A 12,068-nucleotide genomic window follows, 5' to 3' on the forward strand; every position below is an offset into this window, starting at 1 on the left:
TAACGTTAAGAAAAGCAAAGCAAACTAAAGCAAAAGCAAAAAGTTACCTGAACAAACTTGCCAAGCGCCTCCATACCAATTCTACGAGTCATAAGCATATCACCAGGATACTGCGACGCCCTATCAAATAGCTCGGCAAAGTTGAACTGCTCGCTCCAGAGGGAATGCGAACTAGAACCAGCAATAAAGCCATGAAGCTTCTTTTGCCGATCAAAAACAAGCTCTCCACCACCAACAGCTTCCTGACCACCCTCGGAGATAACCTCCAAGGATACATCGTCCCTTTTTCACTTGAACGAAGACGTGGGATGGGTAACAGAAGAGAAAGCTTGCTCACCAGCATCCTTTCGATCACCAGAGCCACCAACCCTTTTTTTTTTCTTCTTGTTTAAAAAAGACTGCAACTTGTTGGGATCCAACAAAGGAACTCAGCCACCTACAAGAAACCATAAAAATCAGAAAATCCAACAAAAACCAAAACAAGCAATATACAACCAAAAACATTACCTATGTACGCCTTCAAACCCTCACTATTACCCAAATCATACAAACGCAAAATATCAGGAATGGACATACACTCCCCAGCAGCAACACTCTCTACAAGAAAGTTCATCACAAACTCCTCCTCCTCACTTCGTTCGGAGGCCTCAAGGATTTGGCTCGGCTCAAAACACCAGTATAGGAGAAATTTCTCACTAAGCTCATCATCCAAATAAAAGGAATACTCAGACTTGGCTGAACGGACCTTACCAAACAGAGACTTGAAATTCTTAAAAGAAGACTTGTAGAGAAGAAAGAGAGACCGACCCGGGAAACTACTAAGGCAGACCCACAAACCCTTACGAACACCCTTCGCCTGAAAAAGCGAGAAGAACAACGACAATGAACAAGGAAATGAAAGGAAATCCATCAAACATTAGAAGGCACGAAGGAACGCCCAGGAATTTGGGTGCAACTGCGACGGCGCACAGTTGAGTTGAGTCAAGACCTCACACTCAAAAGAAGAAAAGGGGAACTTCACACCAAGCTCAATCATACACGGAGTATACATGTAAAAATACTCCCAATCACCCCTTCTCTCACAAACCCTATCACTACTGGAACAGGGTTGAAACTCAACGACAACACCAGAACCACCCCTAACAAAATCCAAACCTTTCAACTCAGAAAGGGACTCGACACTGATAAAAGAAGAAGAACGAGTTCTAACGTTATCATGGACCCAGTGATACGGATCATCTTCCCTAACCTCAACAGCTTTCAATTTCTCTTTTAACTTTTCACCCGCCATGAAAAGGAAATGAACAACAGCAGTAAAAGAAAATAGAAGAAACATTAACCTTTCGAAGACATAGCGAGAATAAAACGGTGAGAAGAGAAAGCAATGAAGCGTAATTTCCAAAACAAAGAAGATAACTATTATTGCAAGCCCACTATCGTAGTGGGTAAGTTAATTCACGCCCACTAAGAAACGTGGAAAACCCAAGAGGCAGTAAAACACAATAAAGACGACACGACTTACGAAGACACGAAGGTAAAACCATTCAACGCTTTTTCAAATTTTTTCTTTTCTCAACAAAACAACATTTGGCCACGTATGAAAGTCAAAAATATCATCAAAGCTCGTCTACTGTTCTATACAAAACACTAGACGACCTTGGGGGCTATGACGTGTACCCCATAATAATCGGCAACCAAACGCATTCACGAACCGACCTCAAATAACGAAAAACAAACAAAATAGCACATGTCACTAATCATAAGGGCAACGTTATCTTCTGAAAAGGTTATCCTCAAACAGACTACACTACTCAAACATGACTCTATACAAGTTAAAGATACTGATAACTATACTCACCAGAAAAATCAGAACCCGCAAGGTCCACTAACGCACAACGTCTATAAAACTAATCCCCTAGCTCGTAAAGGCTCAGGTCACTTTACCCACTCTAATATTATTATTATCATCCTTCGTAACTCACATACTTACTTGAGCGTCGGAGTGCTTTGTGCAGGTGCTCCCGCCGCCGTGTTTCAGAAGGTCGAGGTTAAAAACCACATATCTGTGCCTGGACGACGTATAACTTGATCAAGGATCCAGGTGCTCGGCTGGAAGCTACAGACCTCGGCGCGTTCAGAACGGAACACAACATATAGTCACTCTTTCAACTTGTGAAGCTGAATATGTTGCTGCTACTGTCTGTGCATGTCATGCAATTTGGTTGAAGATACTACTAAAGAAACTTCATTTTGAGCAAACTAAATCCACCAAGATCATGATGGACAATAAGTCAGCAATTTTCCTAGCAAAGAATCCAGTGTTTCACGACAGAAGCAAGCACATAGAAATAAAGTATCATTTCATTCGGCAATGTATTGAGAACATGCATGTGGAGGTTGAGTATGTGAAATCACTTGATCAAGTTGTTGACATTTTCACAAAACCTCTGAAATATGATGCTTTTCAAAAGTTAAGGATTATGATTGGAGTCTGAAAATTATCAAGTTTAAGGAAGAATGTTAAAAATAAAATTGATGGTTAGAATTTAAGAATGAATAGAAATCACAGTTTGAATTAGGGGTGTGCATGGCCTGGTCCGGCCCGAAGACTCGGCCCGGTCCCGAACACTTTAGGGGCTAATTTGGTGTGATTTTACCGGATTTAGGGCCGGATAAGGGTCTCAAAAATAGACTTGGTCATTATTTCAGGTTGGGTCCGGGCCATGATTCGGGTCACCCGAACTCGACCCGGTGGCCCAGTCATCATATACAATTAATATTTTGTGTTATTAGTGATGAATGATAGCTATTCTTATGTGAAATTTAAGTATTGTAAACCTTAATATTTTGTTATTAGTCATTATAAGACTATAAGTTAATGTTTTATGTTTAAAATACATAAGACTTTAGACTAATGCATAATACTGTGTTATTTGTATTGATTTAAATATTTTGTGACTTGGGTGTTATTAGATAATATTAGTATTAATTATGGTTATGCTTTAATTTTAGAGAATAGTTAGTTCTTGTTATATTTTTCTAAGTGAATTTTACCATGTCAAATAATAGTTGGAGTTTTGAAAATTTGGATATTTTCACATGCTAACTTACAAGAAGGTATTAAGGTAATATAATGTTAACGGCCCGGTTTTCACCCGGTATAATCGTGGCCCGAAAGTGTATAGATTTTATCGGGTCTAGGAATGGGTTCGGGCCTGACAAATAGACCCGGTATATATTTTGGGCCGGGTCTGGATCACATTAAACCCGACTCATGCACACCCCTAATTTAAATAAGTTGTCTATATTTTGTTTTAATTTAAACCATTTGTTTATTAGAATGTATTAAGTTTACACATAAAAAAAGTATAAATACATATGTAATTATTTCATAAACAACAATACACATACATTCAATACATTCCTTTTTATTTTATATTCTTGATGAGTGTGTGTCTTGTTCTTTTATTTTCCAACATATATATATAATATTAGTAAAAATATAAATTACTTCTATTATCATAGTGAGATAGTAATTAGTAAATATTACTATTAGAATTATCTATTTATGCTTCTTTATTTTATATTTATTTTATCTTTCTTATTTATTTTACAACAAAAACAAGATATTTAATATTTTTAAACTAAGATAATAAAATTTAATAATTAATTATTATTATTATTATTATTATTTTGAAAGGTCCCTTTTTAAACAGTTTGTACGTACACGGCGAGTTTAGTGGTGAAAAGATATTCGGAACTCCCAAATCAACTTCACTGTCTGTCATACAATCTGGCCCCAAACATCTTTTCTTCTCTCCACTGTGCGCCGTCCAGATAACAAGGCCCTAACTCTCGACTCTTTTACTCTCTTCCTCCATGTAACAAAACTAAACAGAACACACCTTCTTCTTCAAATAAGGATGGCACACACTTGTCTACCTTTTCACTCCCACTTCCTCTCTTAGGCTCAACTCCCTCGCTCTTTCCTCCACCCACTCGTCTTCTCCTCACACTTTCACGCTTTCCTTCTTCTCCTCCAACCCTTCCCTCTCCTGGTATTTACACTTTTACCCCTTTCTTACTTATCCATATTTAATATCCTTTATACCATCAATTGCGTGTTCTTTCTGTTATTGAGCGTTGTGTTTTTTAAGACTCAATGTGAATTTTGTTGTCAAGTATGCATTTTGATTAGTAATCTGCAACTTCGAGGTTTCTAATTTGTTGTTATGCGCTTTGTTTATCTGTTTATTTTAGATAAATTAGGATTATATATACCTAGCTGTAAAAGAATAATTCAATTTAGAAGTAGGTCGGGTACCCCCTCTTCTTCTTTGTTAACAGGTTCCACCGTTCCAGTTTGAAAAATTTCTTGTTTTCTGTTTGTTTTTTTTTTCTTTTGGTTGTTATGTTTATATTTAGAGGAAAGTAACAATTAGGTCCTAAAGATTTTGACTTCAGACTCTTTAGTTTTAAAGAAAAAAAAATTTTCAATTTGGTCCTCCACGATAGCAAACGGTGGACACATGATGTTCACCTATTAATTTATCAACTAAAACTTAACGTGATACTTATATGTACGGTTAAATACTCTGATGTGTCTATCTATAGTCATGTAGATAACAATTTTTGGAGTGAAATTTCACTTGTTTTGATAGGATTTGTGATAAATCGAAAGTGGTTGATAAATGATATATGAAAACTCAAAAGATAATAATGTTTCACTGTCCAAAACTACATTGTTTTCCTACTTATGTGACATGCACCACTGTAAATAACAATACATGGACAATTCCGTTTCGTTTTGCACTATTGACATATATGTCCACGTTTGCTATCTTGGAGGACTTAATTGGTATTTTTTTTCCTTCAAGGACTAATTAGTCCAAGATCAATACATTCGAGGATCTAATTGTCACTTTACTCTTATATTTATATGTTAGTATTAATAGTTATAAAAAAATGTCACTTGTCCGTTCTATTCACTGTGTTGCTGTCATCATCTTATTTACATTAAACTTGAATATCCCTGAAACAAGGTGAAAATACTGGAGCATTTTTGCAGTTAATAGTTAAATATTTTAATTGAAAAGAAAAAAAAAGTAGAAAACGAACCATATAGGCTATACCTCAATGAGTAGGGAATATAGGGATACAGGGGATTTGGAATTTTGCTAGGTAACGCATGGAATGTTTAAGTTTGCACCTATTATTTGTACTTTAGTCCTCTCTCTTTGTTAATTATTCTCTGGGACATTTAGTTCAATCAAAAGGGTGAATCCTTGCTGTGATTTGTAGGAAATTAAAGAAATCAGCTGATAATAGAAAGGCTACTAAAAGGTCTCCTGTGAAAGCAATGTATGGTGATGAATATTGGACACCTGAGAGTTTGCGACAGGATATTTGGTCCATAAGGTAGCTTTAATCTACTTATTTGCTTTAACTTTTTACTCGTTAATATTGTTGACTTGCTTTAACTGTTTATTGAAGGAACGATTTGCAAGTCCCATCTCCCCCTTATCTCCCTGCATATGCACAGGGACAAGGGCCACCTCCCATGGTGCAGGAGCGTTTCCAGAGTGTCATAAGTCAACTTTTTCAATATGTATGAAATTTATTTTAATCCTTGTTGCATAATGCCGAGTTTTCTCATTATGTGAGTTTTCAAGCTGTTAATAATGTTTTGGTATGTAGAGAATTATCCGTTGTGGTGGAGCTGTTGATGATGATATGGCAAACATCATAGTGGCCCAGCTCCTTTACCTTGATGCTGTTGATCCTAACAAGGTTTGTTCTTAATTTTCATTCATTGAAGACTTGTGGTTTATCCTATTGAATGCATGGGAACTGTAGTGGGGCTTCATATTTACGTTGTATGAACCCAAAATGGTTGTATTGAGGTTGAGGTTGTCTTTGTATCTTTAGTTCTTTTTGGTCGTGTTAAACTCAAAATCTTGCTCTTAATCCACTGCTAATTTTGGGTATGTTGTACAGGATATTGTCATGTATGTAAACTCTCCAGGAGGATCAGTTACTGCTGGTAATCAAAATTTCATGTAACTCTTATCCAGCATTACATATTTACTATATCATGTTCGTTGTTCAAATACATGGACTCACCCAGAAACTCAACACCATCTTGTTATTTTTCTAAGGTATGGCTATATTTGATACAATGAGGCATATTTGACCTGATGTATCCACTGTCTGCGTTGGACTAGCGGCTAGGTAATGTTTCATGTGTCCCCTAGGTCATTTTTATTAATTTAATCTTTCAAGTTACCTCTAGACTCCAGTTTTCTTGTTTACCATTTAGATGCTACTATGAGATTGATCTTTTCTCTTGTTTTTTTCTTTGGCTGTTATGACAACAAGGATTACAATGATCAACCTTTAATTATCATGAGACCCTGCCTTCATTGTATCTTTTCTATTTTTAGCAAATTGCATTTCTTTTTGTGAACATGATTATATCGTATCTGCATTTTTCATTTGGCCTCTTGCTAGTTTTCATCTTTTTTTTGTATTCACCCTATCATTAGTATATTCATCATGGTAAAACTAATTAGGGCGAATAATATATTACGAGGATCTCATAGACTTAAGTTGTAGCCACCCAGTATGGGTCGTAAGAGCTATTGGAGGCTGCCATTTCATTTTAGAAAATTTATTCCACTGGTAGTTATGGTTTTGACTATAGCCTTTTTCCAGTATATGATTGACTCCCAAATAAAATAGCAGAAGTAGAATGGGAGGAGAGTTACAACTTACACTTACATCATTTTGAGTGTTAGGATTGTTGACAACAATACTAAATATGTACTTCTGAACTCAAACCCAAGAGCTTCTCTTTCTTGTCCACGAGAAATATTCTTAAGGGAATATTTATATTGAACTCAAAAACCCAAGAGCTTCACCTTCTTGTCCATGAGAAATATTCTTAAGGGAATATTTCTATTTTTAACGTATGTCTTACATACCTTGGGGTTTTATGCTCTGGGAGTCTGGGTAATTGGGTTTAAGTCCCCACCTTTTCCTGTTTAATGTCACTACTCACTAGTCATGGCAGAATCTATATTTTAAGTATATGCCATTATAAACATGAGAAATAAGTTGTATCTATTATTTGGTGATGATATGTTCACGGAATAGTTCCATGATTCCAAAATCTGTTGACAATTGTACTCTGGGAATGATTCCTACTTGAAACCTTTTTGTTTCTTTCTTTTTTGAATAACATATTTAACTTACATTCATACTTACATAAATCTTTTCATGAGCAGTATGGGAGCTTTTCTGCTTAGTGCAGGAACCAAAGGTAATGATTCTACTCTGAATCACCATATTGCACTTTCCTCTTTCAAGAGTAATATAAAATATAGTGTTTATTCCTTTTATTTTGAAATTTACACTCCCTTCCCTTTGCGATGTAAATGTGACACTGCTCAATCTATTTTAATATAAACAAACCACTTAATTGTGGCAAACATTTATGAACCAAACATGGGGATAATTTTTTTTGGTTCACCTAAGACTTAATGTCAAAGGCAATAGTAGGGACTTTGAACATTTGTTATCAAAATGTGAGAAAGATGTTCAATTTGGTTATTGTCATTATACTGGGAGTTAATAGGAAGAAAATTATCATGAGAGCTCGTTCTTTATATTTTCATATGTTAGGGGTGGGCTGTGTATGTTTTCAAGATAGAGGAGTAATATCATTTAAGCAACTTTGAGAGAGTGCAAGTCCCCTTTATTTTGGTGAAAATTGAAAAATGCTTCTTTTTAAAGTTATGTTCCTTTCTCACTTCTGAAGGAAAGAGATACAGCTTGCCTAATTCAAGGATAATGATCCATCAACCTCTTGGTGGTGCTCAAGGAGGGCAAACTGACATAGATATTCAGGTATAGGACCCATTTTCCTCTACCATTCATGTCTTATCATATTAGGAAATATTGTTAAATCTTACACCTGCTTCTTGAATGGTTATGCTAATAGCTGATGATTGGTTGACTCTGCAAAAATCTTTTATTAGAACCTCAGTGTATCAAAATTAAACCTTGTTTATTATAGCATAAACTTCTTGTTTGCATCAATGAATATAATGACTTCTATACCTTTTTTTCATAGAAAATTAAAGGCTATGTTGGGGTAGTTGTCAAAAGCCCATGAGTTAACTGAAACTAGACCAAGATGAATACCAGAATCATAGTTAATTCCTAGATAACCTAGTAACCTTCACTTACTAATAAATATCCAAATTACTGTTATTATTCATTCTGAATATCTTGATGTATCTATCTCATATATGTCATCAAATTCTGAGAGTTGGTATCATTTTAATTTTAACTCCATGCATAATCCTTCTAACCATATTTTTTTATTTCTTAAGAGTCAATATCAATTTAAGTCAAATTGCTCCATTCATAATTCTTCTAACCATAGTATCTAAACGAACTTGAGCAAATCTAAATTGATATTGTAAAATGGATCTGCTATGGAATGACTACATTCATTTTTTGATACTTCTACCACCTGCGACTCCACTGCAGTAGATATGATGAATTTTTGCAAATTTTTATTTACACACAGATCTTGTCTCAAAACTAATTTTGATTTATAATCCTCAGGCAAATGAAATGCTGCATCACAAGGCAAACCTTAATGGGTATCTCTCCTATCACACCGGCCAAAGTCTCGAGAGGATTAATCAGGACACAGACCGTGATTTTTTTATGAGTGCAAAAGAAGCCAAAGATTACGGACTCATAGATGGTGTCATTATGAATCCTCTTAAAGCTCTTCAACCATTAGAAGCTGCAGCAGAGGGTAAAGATAGGGCTACTGTTTGAAACTATTGCACTTTATTCCCCTAGGCATAAAAAGCAGTTTTATACAAGAAAGCTGGTTTTTGTTGAGTTAAACTGTATTATTTTTTAAAACGGATGATGATATTTATGTAACCTTGTACCCAAAGAAAGATGAGAAGTGGATACTATTTCCTTTCGAGTAGTTTATACGACAGGAGCTTTTAGGTGGAATTCTATTTCTTTTTTATCTTGCATGTGTATGATCTGATACGTTCTTAATCCTCGTATGGTTCATCCTCGTTAAATTATATTTAATTTTCCTGCAATTTTATGGCTGATTTATGCCATAAGTTCTACTGATATTGATTAGACATAATAATGTGAGAAAATCAGGTATCTGACTGGTATCATTAGAAAATTACTTGCATGTGTGGTAAGCAAGGTTTTGAAAATCAAATAGGTTATCAAATTCGAATCAGTAACTGTTTTAGTTATTGATTTACTGGTTTAAAGGTTTAATCAATTCAATCGTAGTTTAATCGAAATAATTAAATTATGTTAAAAGATATATAAAGTTATGAAAAAAAATTCTACAACTAAATAAAATACTAAGTTGTTATTAAAGGTTTTAAATTAACGCGCGTCTCTTTCTTTTTTGTTATCATGGTTGTTGTCACCATCACCACCACCATCTCCTTCTCCTCTTCCTCATTTTTCATTTAAATTTCTTCTTCTCCTTTTCTTTTTTTTTTCAAAAGTATACCTTATTTAAATCTATAAAGCACCAAAATTACTTGATGATAACTCAGAACTCTTTCTCCTTTTATATTATCATCATCATCATCTTTTTTTATTTATCTTTTTTTCTTATTTTACCTTCTCATGATTCTTTTTGTTTCACTCTCTTAATAAGAATAAAAATAAGAAAAAATCAAATAAAAAAGAAGAAGAAACATATAATGTTACAAAATCACTAAACAGAGGATGAACTTACATTCATTCAACTTGTTCGGTTGCTCAGGTGTTTGATGGATCGGTAAGATAAATGTTAGAGCAAAAGGATGAGAAGATCTGGACCTGGATGTGAGCTGCTGGAGCGGTACGTTCGGCCTATGTGTCGGCGAGTGGGGCTACCTGCAAGGACACAGTTGCGTCATAATCCCGCTATCCATAAAAAAACAATCGGCAAACCAATATTTACGAAATTTCGTAATGAAATGGACGAAGATGAATGCCAAAAAAAATGGTGTGGGCTACTCAGGCAAACCGGCCATACTCGAAGAGGCTGTTCTAATCAATTCACAAAGAATAACTAGCTGTGTCATGTCTTTCATGTATTTCGTTTATTGTAATTGTATCGTGTATTTCTATAGCTTTATTATTTTATTTGTGTGGTTTATTTTGTTTTTACAAATTGAATGCAAAGTCTAAATTATTAATCAACGTTCTTTATTCAAGTAAACTTGGAAATAAGTACTATATTAACATAGCTTGGTTAATAGACGATGGTAGATAAATTTAAATTCCAAAAAACTAATTAAAGTGTTGATACACAAACTACATAAAGTACAAAATACAAACTATGTAAACGACAACACACAAATTAAATAAAGTACAAAATACAATCTAAAATTCAATTAGTTTTTTAATTTTATTCTTGATCCCATTAATTTTTTTCTAAGTGTATTTTATATTTTTTATTTTTAGAGGTTGTCCCACATATAAATATATAATTGTTTTACGCTTAAGAATGCGAAACTCTTTTTTCAACTTCATTTGCTACGCTGGTTGTGATTTCTCAATAAACGGTTATTGTTCCTCTTAAACTTGGTATTCTGTGGTACTGCTGTTCTTTATTTTTCCTTCTTCTTTCCAATTGCTGGGTTCTTTCTTTCTCTGCTATAACTTTGAATAATGGGAACGGAGTAATGGGATCGAGACTCTACTGTTGGTGAATTTCGGAGGCTCGGTTCAACAAAATTTCAACGGTGAATGCGAGGGGAATTGTTGGTGCTTTTGCAAAATCTGCTTGATTAGGGTTTTGAAGAATGTATGAATCAACAATGGTGGGAGAAGAAACTTCATTATCTGCACGTTTCGGTAATGGGGATGATTCCCCCTTTTTTAGTTGGTTCTCTTTATAAAGATTCCCCACCCCCCCCACCCAAAAAAAAAAAAAACCAAAAATTCTTTTGCATTTTGGTGCTTAACGTCGGAGTTCATTATAAAGATGGCTTTTTTTTGTGCGAGAAAAGAAGGGTTTGCTTTCTTATTACTTTGTTACTTTTTGATTATCTTGGGAATGAATTGGTTTTGGAAAAAGTTGGTTTTTCTTTATTTCTCCAACTATTTTTCTGTGATTGAATTACAGACAATTGAGATTTGCCATTTGATAATTCTGGGATGCACAGTTTTCTCTCATGTTTTTATGATTTGGATGTGACTCTAGACTTTGAATTTATTTCAATTCTACCTTGCACAATGTATGTTTGAGCCTTTTGGGTAAAGAATTTGTCGTAGAATGATATATGATTGACTTTCACAGCGTAGCAAAATTAGTTGCAGAATTGTTTCAGTTCTTTTGCGATGAATTTCTTTACTATGTGGATCAAATAATGTGTTGTCCCTTGAAAAAGTTGTGTAATGATTTATTGATGGTAAAATTGTGTGATAATGTACATGGTGCTTATGATCCTAGAAAACTGAAACGTGTGGAAGGGTAATATAGTTGGCTTTTTCTGTCCAATGTTATTGAAATGTAATGATATATGCAGCCTTATGAATTGTGATGAAGGATTTTAGTCCTTATGACCGGTTAAAATCATTGTGATGAAGAATTTTAGTCCTTATGACGCGATAGAATTGGATAAGATGATATATGTGGCCCTACAAAATTGAATTGTGGCAAAGTATCTTAGTCCCTGTGACTCAAGAAAATCGGATACAATGATGCGTGATCCTATGAAATTGAATTGTGATGAAGGATCATAGTCCCTATGACTCGAAAAAATCGGATACAATGATGCGTGACCCTGTGAAATTGAATTGTGGTGAAGGATCTTAGTTGCTATGACCCGACCCAAAAATATCGGATACAATGATGCGTGGCCCTATGAAATTGAATTGTGGCAAAGTATCTTAGTCTCTATGACCCGAAGATATTGGATATGATGATATGTTTGACCCTTATGTTGCAAAATGATGTTATTTGGCATTTTTTAACCCATGAATTTTGAAGTTTGATGGTAAACTTG

The 12,068-nt window shown here is 34.6% G+C and overlaps 1 pseudogene; it reads left to right on the top strand.

The window, feature by feature from the left end:
- Window positions 1–1,384: 1,384 nt before the first annotated feature.
- Window positions 1,385–9,003, top strand: LOC130934421 (ATP-dependent Clp protease proteolytic subunit 5, chloroplastic-like; annotated as a pseudogene).
- Window positions 9,004–12,068: the final 3,065 nt, after the last annotated feature.

This window comes from Arachis stenosperma, chromosome 6 (assembly GCF_014773155.1).
Source record: "Arachis stenosperma cultivar V10309 chromosome 6, arast.V10309.gnm1.PFL2, whole genome shotgun sequence".
Classification (NCBI taxonomy): Eukaryota; Viridiplantae; Streptophyta; class Magnoliopsida; order Fabales; family Fabaceae; genus Arachis; species Arachis stenosperma.